This window comes from Neomonachus schauinslandi, chromosome 1 (genome assembly GCF_002201575.2).
Source record: "Neomonachus schauinslandi chromosome 1, ASM220157v2, whole genome shotgun sequence".
NCBI lineage: Eukaryota > Metazoa > Chordata > Mammalia > Carnivora > Phocidae > Neomonachus > Neomonachus schauinslandi.
This window is the reverse complement of record NC_058403.1, coordinates 130,741,046-130,754,107: the sequence shown is the minus strand read 5'-3', so window position 1 is coordinate 130,754,107 and position 13,062 is coordinate 130,741,046. Positions and strand designations below refer to the sequence as shown.

At 39.2% G+C, this 13,062-nt stretch overlaps 1 long non-coding RNA gene across 1 annotated transcript in view; it reads left to right on the top strand.

Moving 5' to 3' along the window:
• Positions 1 to 223: 223 nt before the first annotated feature.
• LOC110570854 overlaps positions 224 to 13,062 on the top strand; it is a 164,010-nt gene continuing 151,171 nt past the window's right edge. Inside the window, exon 1 of the long non-coding RNA XR_002479748.2 lies at positions 224 to 325. This is a non-coding gene — a long non-coding RNA (uncharacterized LOC110570854). The remainder of the gene's footprint in view (positions 326 to 13,062) is intronic.

Below are 13,062 nucleotides of genomic sequence, written 5' to 3'. Positions count from 1 at the left end.
GAGCGAGCGCGTTGCGCGCTCGCGCAGCCTCCAGGCCGGGCGGGCGCCTGCGCACGAGCGTCCTGGGCGTTCGAGCCGCGGGGTTATTAGAGGTGGAGCGCGGGGAGGGCGCGCGGCAGGAGGCGGCCGCCGTTACGGCGCGAGCGTGGTCACGTGGTCGCTGGTCACCGCCGCCACCGCCCCCTGCCGCCCTGTTCTCTTTCTGGTCGGGCCGGGCCCGGCCGGTTCCACGAGCGCCTGGCAGAGACTGAGGGAGAGAGAGAGAAAGAGGAGGGGAGGAGGAGGATTCAGGGAATAGGAGCTGGGGAGCCCTTCTGCGCCACAGGTAAAACAAGATGCTGATGATGATAATCGTAAAAAAGCCGAGCCCCCTGAGCGCCTCCGCCTCCCTCCAGTGCAGCCCCACATGCAGTCGCTCCCGCCCCGGCCTCCCCCTCTGCCTCTCAGGACCACTCCCGCCTCCCCCAGCGCCGCTGCTGCAGCTGCCGCCGCCTCACGGGAGGGCCTGAGGGTGCTGCTGCTGCTGTCGCCGCGAACGGGTAGTCGCAGCGCCCCCGTTTGTGCGCTTCCCGGATCATCGTGGGGGCTGGGTGGCGGGAGGGAGGCTCCTCTAGCCCCAGGGCGGGTAGGGCGAGGGGGCTGCTTCCCCCCAGTCTGCCTGCCTTCCCTGCCTCGGGAGGTTGGGGTATAGGCTGCAAGGCCAACTGCTGCAAGAGGGTAGAGCCTGCTGGTTGGACTGTGGCTCAACTTCCTACTTGGTAAATTTCCCTGTTCATATCAGCCCTGGGCAGCACGCTTCCTTCGGAGGCCGGAAGCGAAACGGGCCCGGAATCTCCAAACCTTTTAAAATGCAGCCTTTAGACTAGAGAAGCCTTTCAGCTTTGAGGAGAGAAACGTGGCCCTGTTTTAGTACGACTTAAGTTTATTCACCTGTAAGAACATGCAAGTTGAGGCCTTCAAGGATGAGAAAAACTTTGTGAAAGTTGATTCCCCCTCTTCCCTGCTTTTTCTGGAAAAACGAACACAAACCTCCTAAACAATTTTTGATTCTACAGATGACCTAGAGTTTGTTCAATACCAGCCATTAACTAGTTTTAGTTTCAGGAATATGATTTAAAGTTCACATCCTAAAGATTTTTTCCTGAATAATAGTTTTCAGGAATGAGTTCTATTTGTCATCTCCGAATTGGACTAAATTCCGAGCTTGTAGCGTACAGGTTGCACAGCTTTGGGCCTGATTGCGTGGAGATTTCTAGAACCAGTCATTATTTGTACTCTTTGTACAACAAAATACAGTACAGGGAAACTGTATATTAGTAGTGTGCTATTGCACAAAATACTGACTTAAAGCAGGAAGTAGTAAATGTAGGCATTGTTGAAATAAACCTTTGAACACTTAAATTCATTTATATGTTGGTCATTTTTCTTAATGAGCTTTTCTGATTACACATCTTGGAATTTTCATACTATATCGCTAAATTCAAATGTAAACTTGAGCATTTAAAATTTTTACAACTATCTGCAGTGGAGTCAAAGCAGTGCTTCTCAAACTTTAATGTGCATAGGAATCCCTTGGGGCTCTGGTTTAAAAATGCAAATTCTGATTTAGTAGATCTGTGATGCATTTTGATATTCTGCATTTCTTAAAAGCTCCTAGGTGCTGCTGGACAAGGAACAATTCTTGAGTAGCAAGGATGTGGATAATGTGTGTGCTAAGAAATAAAATGAGGTGTCAGTGAATAAGAGCCTTAATTCATCCTGAGTGTAGAGGTGGTTTTGAGAGAAGGGGGAAAAGGCAGGATGAACTGAAGAAAGTTCCCCTTAGGGTGATACTTTATGGAGAGTGAACAGGCTATGTAGGGATACCAGGGAAGGGGATAGTAGTATTGGGGTGAGTTGCCCCAACTGGAGGAGTGCAGGTACCAGGTGTCCATGCTGTGGTGCATACATCACCTGGCCTGTGAATTTTCCATGGAAGCTTGGTGTATTTCTAGCTGAAGGACTCAGCTATGGGTAGTTGGGTTTTATCAACTTATAGACTATGAATCCTGTGTCTCTGAATCCATTGCTGGGATGAAATTTTCTTTTATTGGTGACAGTATTGAGTGTTTGCTTTTTCTCTCAGATGCAGCCTCAGTTGAGCAATGCATTCCTGAGCCTTGGAAGCAAACTTGGTCAAGAATTTAGGGTCTCCACCTGCTGAGGTTATCCTACATGGATTCAGGTTTTTTTCCTAATCTAATTAAGAAAATGTAAATTGAAAAGTGTCATACTTAACCTCATACTTTATGTCTATAAAAATGGTTGTACCTAACTTTTTAAAAACTATTGAAGTGTAACATCAATTATTTTTAGCACTGTAATTGTTATAGTCTTCATTCTGTTCCTTTATCATTGTTATTTCATGTTCTTAAATAGTATGTATGACAGTGCTTTTGAAGCACAAAGTGCCAGACACTGTTCTAAGCACTTTATGTGTCTTAACTCATGTGATGCTCACAACAATCTTTAAGGAAACTGAAGCAGAGAGAGGGTAAAAGTCCTATGCTAACACAGAGCTGGCACTCTGGCTGGCTGACTCTACAGTCCATGCTTTAACAATCTTCTGAATGTAGCTTTTATGGAAGAAAATTAATTAATGATACATTTTAAAATCCCCTTTCCCTAGTATTGTTGAAAATTACGAGCTTTTCTTTCATTTTAAAATCCAAACTTGTCATCTTTTAAAAAAATTTCCCCCATCGTATAATGAAAACTTGCCTCAATGCTTGTAATCTTTTCTGAATAAGGTATTGAAATTTGCAAAGCTTTATTTTGTTTGCACCTGTTGGCCAGACCATTCTCTTTCAAGTCTGTAAGTCAGTGTTAAATGTGAAAGTAGGGTCTGCTTCCTTTTGACCCTGCAAGTTTTCGTTCTTCATTTTTTTGCCTGTGCTTCTCTTCCACCTTCCATCCCCTTTCCCCCTCTACGCATACATAGTAGATTTATCCTGTATTTGTTATCCTGACATTTAGGATTTTTTGGGGGGGATTGATGGGTCACCGACTTTTTATTTGGCCAGTAAGGGCGATAACAATCTAAGCACGAGTCATTGTTATCATATTTTAACACTGGAAAAGTAATAAGGACAACTTCAGTGTTTTGTCTCTGACCGCTTTTATATCAGCACCAGTCTGAGGAGTGTGCTTAAACACTTGGTCTAAGACCGTTCTCTTAACGTGGACAGATGATTAGAATGGCAGTAATGTTACAGTGTGTGTAGTGGAACTTGAGAAATGAGATTTTGTGGCTGTGGGCAGTTGTGGGAGGGGAAGTGAGAGGAGAGGGCCTATGGGCTGATTCCAGTAGCATTAATTCATTAACTGGGATAATAATTTGGGAAGTAAGTCAGTATAACAATAAATCCCTGTTGTAAATGTTTTCTCTAAGTTCATACTCTGTTGTGATGTCTGTTGTAATGTTATGCTGGTCAGTTACTTAGCCTCATAGTGCCTCACTTTTCTCAACTTTAAAGTGAGGCTAACAGTAATAAGTACCTCAGAAAATTGTTTTGAGGATTAAATGAGTATATATGTATAAGTATAGTATATATACATATGTAATGCTTGGTGTCTGACACAATGCGTGTTAGGTACTGTCTTACTATGTAAGTGTTAGGTACTATGTTTTACTATGGATAATCTACAGTGTGGCTGATCATAGCCACATAATCAAGACTGACTGTATTTGAATGAACTTCATGGGAATTGTACATTTATTTGGTATGAAGCTGTATTGGCCAGCAAAACAAAGTTTGTACTTTTTGGATTAAATACAAAATTGGTATAGTAATTAATGCTCTTATCCCTTTGGGGAATTAAATATGAATAAATATGGTTTGGCTGTTCAGATCTTTCAAAACAAGGAAGGAAGGCTGTAGAAATAATAAAAGATGGTTTTGGTGGTGGTATGAAAGGATTGGTTTAAAATTTTCTAGTGTAGTGTTGTGAAGCCTAGAACAAGGTAACCTTATTTCTGAAGGTTTTTCTGACTATAACTTTTACCTCCCTCAGCAGACTCCTTTGCTCCTTGAAATAATCCATCTGTCCTTGCATACTCCAGACCTGATCTGCAGCCCCTTATCTAAAACCCACGGTGGCATATGTGTCTCAGAAGTAAAATTTTTGGAATTTAGAAAATTAATATGGTGCATATGCTATATATCATGAAACCTGTGGATAGCAACAATCACCCCATAGTTGTACACATTAATTTTCCCAGCAAATTTATACATGTTCACACTAAGTAGAATAAAAAAGACCATAAAAAGCCTCATGTTAGTTTAGGCTGTGTTTTGTTGACAGCTTAGAAAACAATTTTAGTTTTCAGAGTTTTTTTGATTTTTGGAATTGGACATGAGGGGTTGGGATCTCTCTCTGTATATATATTTTATAATTTATCATAGTACCTGTCTCTTTGATTAGAAAAAGAACTGGAGTATAGGATTTGTGTGTTAACATTTTCTATTTTTAGCACCTGTCATGGAACCTGGCATGCAGTAGATGCTCATTAAATGTCCACTAGTTTGGATGAAAAACATCTAAAGATAATATCATTCAGTCATTGTTTTGTGCTACATGTGGTGTCTCTGACTGACTCCATGAAAATATTTAGTAATTGCAGATTTATTATTTTTCTTAACTCAGTTGCCTAGGGAAGGTGATTATTGGATTACTCTTTTGAGACAAAATAGACTTAAGAGATTTGAAATAGGCATTATAGATGTTGACAAATTTTTATAAATTCGTGTTGACAAGAATGCTTACATTTACTTTTTTATGGGTCATGAAGTCTACATTTAGAAGAATGGTTTACTTTTTATAAAATGATTGGATTTAGGGGTGCCTGTGTGGCTCAGATGGTTAAGCATCTGCCTTCGGCTCGGGTCATGATTCCAGGGTCCTGGGATCGAGCCCCACGTCGGGCTCCTGGCTCAGCAGGGAGCCTGCTTCTCCCTCTCCCTCTGTCTCCCCCCCTGCTCATGCTCTCTCTCTCTGTATCTCTGTGTCTCAAATGAATAAATAAAATCTTTAAAAAAAATGATTGGATTTAATTTTGTATGATAACTTATGACAGACTAGTTATGGTATATCTAAAGAAAATGTTGCTGTGCATAAATATCTTAGGTTGGATAATTACAGTATGATAGCCTGCCATTAGAAATTTTTTTTAAAATTTTCTATTACAAAAGGTAATGCCTATTGTGAAAATGTTATAAAAACAAATGATCAAAAATAATGGTCTGCACTATTGGGAATTTCTTCAGTTCTCTTAGGGGGTTATATTGTCTTGAGAGAGGCTAAAAGCAAAGTCAGATTTGTACTGCAAGTACTAGTTTAGAAACCAAGTTGCAAATGTTGGTTAGCAACGAAGTTTTCTTACTGTTACTGAACATCTAAGTAAGATAAAAAGGTTGAACTAAAAGCAATTTGGGTCTTTACTTCTAAATAATGGATCTTCAGAATAATTAATCAGTGAGAAGTAAGCCCCCACTTCTCATATAACCACCTTGGGGGAGATGAGATGCACCTGCCGTCTGATGGAGTTGGAGTGGTCTAGCACTGCAAGAAGACTGAGCCTAAGTTACAGGTCCTGGCTGTAGATGGGTGTATTCTGTTTGCTGGTAATTAGTGGGGATCAGAATTGACCCCTTTAGGTTTCCCAGAATATGTACCTTTGGAGGTATTCCACTAGCTACCTTGTAGGAATCCAAGAAGAGTTACTAACATTACATCTCTTGCAACCCTGGGGTGAGATGGTGGATTGATTGCCCTGGATCCTTGGTGGGGCTTGGGAAAGAAGGTGGAGTTGATAGGAGATGGCTACATGGTACCACTGTTTCTCTGTCTACTGCATTGATTGAACTAGACTTCTTTTTCTTCATGAAGTCCAGGAGTCTTGTAGTAAGAAAGCTCATTTTGATAGGTAGATATGTATGGCATAGGGAGGCTTGGGATAAATTGTCTCCCCTCTCCAATCTTTGTTACTCTTAATAGTTCAGGAGTTAATTTTAACCTTTTTACCTGTGTTGTGTGTGTGTATTTGTATTGTAGATCTATATGGATAAACATGTATGTGCAGATACAGCTGTTTTTTAAACTAAAAGTGGATTTATGCTATTTTGTTACTTGTGTTTGTTTTTCATTTAATATTTTATATTACTAATGGTGTTACTCTCCCACACACTTCTTAGTGGCTCTATGACTGTTCCATTGTATGAAGGTACTATTAGTAGTCCTCCATTCTTGGACACCTAGATTCCTTTCAATCCTTGTATGACAAGCAGTACTACACTGAACATTATTGTAGCTAATATTCCTTTGTGCCTATGCATTATTTACTTAGGAAAAATTGTTGTGAGTGGAATTATTAGTAGGTTAAAAGATATGCCCATGTTTAATAGTTTTGAAACACATGACCAAATTGTCCACTTTACCCTTAACTACAAAGCTGAGAGGCCCCATACTTGCTGTGATTGGGTATTATCATCTTTATTTTATTTGGGCTTTATTTGGGCATACTTGACTTTACACCTCTTCCTCTTCTGCCTTCTTATAGACTTTAACATTTCTGTAGTTAAATCTTGTTCTTCCTTTATGAGTCTTGTAGGCATTTCCTACCTTTTGTTTATATAGCTATTAATTTATATTTTAAACTATTTTTATAGTTTCAGTTTAAAATTATGAGTTTACATTATTCCAGAACATGTTTAGTTGTGTAGTGTGAAGCAGAGGATACTAAATTTTTAAGCTTTTGATTAGTTTCTCAGTACTACTGAATGATTTATTCTTTCTCTATGGATATCAGAAGTTTTATCATTTTGTCTTCTGTTCAGTCCCACTGTGTTTTATTTTTTATTGGTGGGAATGAGATTTTTCTCCTTGTGTGTATGTGTGCGTGTATTTTTTCTACCTGACTATTGCTGGTCAATAGAAGAGCCATTGATTTTGTGTGTGTGTATTTTGTAATCAGTCACTTTCTGAATCTATTATAACTGGTTTTCAGTTGATTCTCTTACATTTTCCAAGTAGATAAGCATACCATCTGAAACCAGCCATTTTTGTAGAGGGTTTTTTTTTTTTTTTCATGATTAATTTTCATTTATGGAAGCTGTGTTGGAACGATTTTCTTAATTTCATTGACTTGAAATATGTTTTGATATGGTGTCACTGTGAATTAATATACCCAGTTCTCAGAAGGATTTAAACATATTTGGAAAACCACTTCAAGTGATCACTCTTATGGACTGAATGTGTCGCCCCAAAATTTGTATGTTGAAACCCTGCTCCCTCACTCTCCCATGTGATGGTATTAGGTGGTGAGACTTTTGGGAAGTAATTACGATTAGACGATTAGACGAGGTGATGAGGGTGGAGCCCTCATGAATGGGATTAGTGCTGTTATGAGAGTCAAGAGAGAGTTTGCTTCCTCTCTCTGGCATGTGAAGATACCATGAGAAGTCAGCAGTCTCCAACCTGGACAAGGGCCTTCAACCAGAACTTGACCTTGCTGGCACCCTGATCTCAGAGTTTAGCCCCCAGAACTGTGAGAAATCAATTTCTGTTGTTTATAAGCCTTCCAGTATATGGCACTTTGTTATAGCAGCCGGAACTGATAATCTCTAAGGACCCTTCTGGCTTAGAAGTTTTGTGATTCTCCTTTTATGTCAAAATACTCGTGGTAATACACAACGCTCTGGTACTTTAAGTTAAAGTGCCTGCAGCTTCCTTTATAATTGTGGCTGTCTAGCTCCACTGCCCAAGTAATTATTCTGAGCTTTTACATTTTCATCTCCTTAGAGCTTGAAGATTTCTTTCTATGTGATTTGGCAGAAATTAAAAGGGAATACTGATAGACTACAGAGATCAAACTGTGCAGCATTGGGTTTGTTTGTTTGCAGTATCAGATATCATGATTTTCCTTCTCTGGTCAGGTAGTATAATTTTTCTACTTTTTATGGTGAGTTTTCTTTTTCAAGCTGTGGCCTTGCTATGGTCTACTTCAAGTTCTCCAAGCCAAATTACGTAATTCTCAGAACTGAGTGTAATGGAAGCCATTGGGAAATGATAGACCAGGAAGCAGTGAAGATAGGATGGAGTAGGAAAGGTAGGGATGGGGAAGTGCCTGGGTGTATCTCTTTTTTCTCTGCCCCCCCTCTACTCTTTGGTTATCCTTTTGTACTTCTTTGCCCTTTAAATGATTTTATGGCTTCCTATTTATTCTCCAGATACACTTCATTTTCTCTTTCAGAGAATAGCTCCACTGCCTCCTTTCTACTTGGATCAGGAGTACAGATGCTTTCCCCCAAGGCTGCAAAGTAGTCCTGATCAGTACCCCTAATATCCTTCCTCTTTTTGTCACGAAAACTACCTGCATAATGCCCTCACCAGGGGCCATCACGCATCCTGCCTTGCAAAGGGTGTGGCAAAACATTGATTAACTTGAGTTTCCTCGTAATGTAAAACCACTGTTTTGGAAGCATTAACAAAATGAGAGCAAGAGACTATAAAGACAAATTGTGAGAGAATTGTAGAGTAATATCTGAATGGCTGAGGAGATAGTGAGAGATTAATGTTATAAAGAGAATAAAAAAGGTCCTGAAGAGTCTGTAGTCTTAGATCTCCAATCTTGATTTCTTCTGTGAGCTTTAGACCTGTGTATCTGATTGCTTGTTGGATAACTCCACTTTTGATGGCCCACAGACAGCTCATGTTCATAAAGTCTGCAACTGAATTTACCATCTTCTCTTACAAAACCTATTCCCCTTCGCAAGTGAATTATCTCAGTGGATGACTCCCACCTTCTTTCTGGTTGTTGAAGCCAGAACCCCGATAGACCCCTTTTATTCCCCAAATCCTCATGTAATGGCATCAATCTCAATGGATTTTAAGTCTTGAATCCATTGTCTCTTTATGCCCAATACTCCTACTCTGGTATATCATTTCTAGATCATCATCTCTTGCCTTTGTCTCTGTAGGGTTTTCTGACTGGTGTCCCTGGAGCCAGGTGATCTTTCTAAGCTCTCAGCTGATTCTCTTACTCTCTAGCTTAAAACCTTTCAGTACTTTTCCATCATTTATTGCTCAGTCTTGTGTCTCCTTCTGCCTCCCCTATGATGTCATTATAAAGTACTGAAATCTTTTGAGTTTTTGGAACTATTTAGGATTTTGCTTGCCTGAAGCCTGGAATAGTCTGTCTCTTGATTTTACTAACTCTTGTGAGTTCTTAGCTGTGATGTCACTGCTCTAGGGATCTTCTTATACCACTAAGTCTGTGTTGTCCTTTCCTATTTGGCCAGATACCCTCCCTGTACTACAACATAACATTTATTATGTATTATAATTGTCTTTTTACCTAACGATCTCTGTCCCACTTTTGACTGCTCTGTGAATGCCAAAACCATGTATGCCATCTTTACTCATACTCCTGAAGCTGTGACTATTAAAAGGAGGTGTCCCATACAATGTACTGTTTTAAGTGCTGAATATATAGCAGTAAATAAGAGACTGTTCCAGGTATTAACTGCTGTGTGATAAACCACTTCAAAACTTAGTACCTTAAGACAACAGTAATATTTATTTACTCATGATTTTATAATTTGTATAGGATTCAGTAGGGTTAGTTTATCTCCGTTTCATTTGGTGTAGGCTCACTGGAGGTTAGAGTTTCTACTTCCAGCATGGCTCACTCACGTGGCTGGCAGTTGATGCTGGCTGTTGTCTGGGAGCTAAATTAGGGCTGTTGACCAGAGCACTTGCATGAGGCTTCTCCATGTGGCCTGGGTAGGAGTGGTGGGTTCTGAGTGTGAATGTCTCAAGAACAAGCATTCTAAGAGGTAGGAAGTGGAAACAGAGAATCTGATGAACATTACTTCTGCTATATGTTATTGGTAAAACTGCTGTCTTTTATTGGTTAAACAGCCCAGATTCAATGGGAGGAGAATTAAACTTCATCTCCTGATGAAGAAAGTAACAAAGAATTTGTGACTATGTTTCATCTATTATACAGACCTAAAAAACAAACAAAAAATCAAACTACAAAAATTGTTGGATGAGGGACTCCTGGGTGGCTCAGGTGGTTAAGCATCTGCCTTTGGCTCAGGTCATGATCTCGGGGTCCTGGGATTGAGTCCCACATCGGGCTCCCGGCTCAGCGGGGATTCTGCTTCTACTTCTGCCTCTCCTCCTCCCCCTGCTTGTGCTCTCTCGCTTGCGCGCTCTCTCTCTGACAAATAAATAAAATCTTTAAAAAAAAAATTGTTGGATGAGTTAAATCCTATCTTTACTTTTAACCTCCCAAGAATCATGATAGTATATCACTAATTAAAGAAAAATCCGGGGCGCCTGGGTGGCTTAGTTGTTAAGCGTCTGCCTTCAGCTCAGGTCATGATCCCAGGGTCCTGGGATCAAGCCCCGCATCGGGCTCCCTGCTCTGCGGGAAGCCTACTTCTCCTTCTCCCACTCCCTCTGCTTGTGTACCCTCTCTCACTGTGTCTCTCTCTGTCAAATAAATAAATAAAATCTTTAAAAAAAAAAATCAAACGAAACAAAGTGAAATTTTAAAAAGTAACTTCAATTCCTACCCTTTTTAATTACTATATATTTTTTCTGTTATTCACATAGTTCCAGAATTTTTTAGTTTTAATTGTGCATGTAAACTAATTTTAATCAGTTTTGTGTTTTTAATTTTTGTTTTTTGTAAGTCTTCATGCAGTGATGTTATTACTCAAGTATATTACTAGAAATGGGGTTAGTGTGTGTGTGTGTGTGTGTGTGTGTGTTTAAGAAATGGGGTTATTGTATAAAGGAAATGCATGATTTAGATTTTGATTCTTATTGCCAAACGGCCTAATAGATAGTGTTAATTTATACCCTAACTTTAGTGCAGGGTGTAAATTATATTTGCCCATAACTTGCTACCGTAAAGTATTATAAATCATTGCTTTTGGTTAACGTCTTGGCACAGATTGATTGATTGCTTTTATCTTATTTTTTTAATGCCTTTTTGGGTTTTTGTGGTTGATTTTCAAGAGCTCTTTGCATATTATAGATTTTAACTCTTTGTCTATTATATATATATTGCAGGTATTTTCAATTTGTCTTTTAATTTTGCTTATACATTTTTAAAATTCTTACAAAGAATTTTTAAATTTGTATGTAGTTCCAATATTTTTTTCTTTACTATTCTGTTTCTTGGCAGAAACAAGATTAAACTCAGGTCCTTATTTGTCATCTTTTTACTACTTTGGCTAATCTTCCATTAGCTTCATTACACATGTTGCTGGTGGAGAAAAAAAATCAATAGACTAATGAATTCCATAGCAGTTATACAGATGTCTATTTAGGGAATGAATTTCAGAATCTTATCCATCTCTTAATGGTCTTATAATATAATGGAATTGATCAGTTTTGGGATTTGGCAAAATTCTGTCCTAGATTATACCAGTGAATCAAGCTTAATAAAGAGTAATTGTTACATCAGTGTTACACTTACCCACAAAATAAAACTTTTAGTGATTGAAATATAAAACTATGAAACCTATTAAAATTGAAAACAAGGTAATATGGTCAGCTGTATTATATGGATAAAGTAATTCCCTGATGAGATTTAGAAATGCTAGAATTTTTTCTTTCCTTAGGAACAGACATGATAGTGAGAAATTACCAGGTTAAAATCTACATGAAAGCAGGAATTTTGAGAAGTAAACAGAATATTAAAACTGCTTTTCCTCTGAGGATATTTGCCACATTGTAGGGAACTTTTACTTTAGTTTTGAGGGTCTCACAAAGCACAGGGTGTAGAAATTAAAGCCCATATATGCTCAGGGAGGGGAGTCTAATAGGATATTCCTTCCCTGTAAAACTGGACTCCAAAAAAGCTATGGTCATAGGGTATGGTTAAACCAAGATTAAAACCCTTCTCATGTTCTTACTCACAGGAGGCTGTAAGAATGTTTGCTTTGGGCTTGAAAAAATACCTGTTCCTAAGGAGTTATAACCATAAGCCTTCCTCCTTGATTTGCAGCTCAAATTCAGTGTCACCTGGTCTGAAAGAACCTCAGATTGTGAATTTAAAGGTGGTTCTAGGTGCCAGGCAGAAGCAAATGAAAGTCCTCTCAGGTTGCATACATTTTTATCTTCGGTCCTAGGAAATTCCCATAAACAATTTTCCAAAGAATTATCTCACAATAAAATACAGCCAAGCAAACAAGGAAACAAGGTACCATGAGTAAGAAGCAGCAGAAACAATTGACAGAAAAGAACCCACAAAAACTTCAGATTTTGGAATTATCAGACAGAGATGATAAAACAACTGTTTATTATGTTTACAAAAAGGTGGAACATATCTGCAGGCAACAGGAAACTTGTGAGATTTGAAAAAGACCTGAACAAAACTTATAGAAATAAAAAATACAGTAATTACAATGAAAAACTCAGTAGAGGGATGCCTGGATGGCTGAGTCAGTTAAGTATCCAATTTTTGATTTTGGCCCAAGTCATGATCAGGGTTGTGAGATTGTGCCCCATGTTGGGTTCTGTGCTCAGTGTGGAGTCTGCTTGTCCTTCTTGCTCTGCTCCTCCGCACCGCACTGCTTGTGTGCATTTTCTCTCTTTCTCTATCTCAAATAGATAAGTAAAATCTTAAAAAAAAAAAAAAAACCCAGGGGCGCCTGGGTGGCTCAGTTGGTTAAGTGACTGCCTTCGGCTCAGGTCATGATCCTGGAGTCCCTGGATCGAGTCCCGCATCGGGCTCCCTGCTTGGCAGGGAGTCTGCTTCTCCCTCTGACCCTCCCCCCCTCTCATGTGCTCTCTCTCATTCTCTCTCTCTCAAATAAATAAAAAATCTTTAAAAAAAAAAAAAAAACCCCACAAAACTCAGTGGATGTGGTTAGCAGTAGATTAAATACAACTAAAGAGAACCAATGAACTGGACATAAATTGTTGAGAATGTAGAACAGAAAAACAAAGAAATGGGTGAAAAGAAAGATTACAATATATAGGACATAGAATGAGAAAACCTAA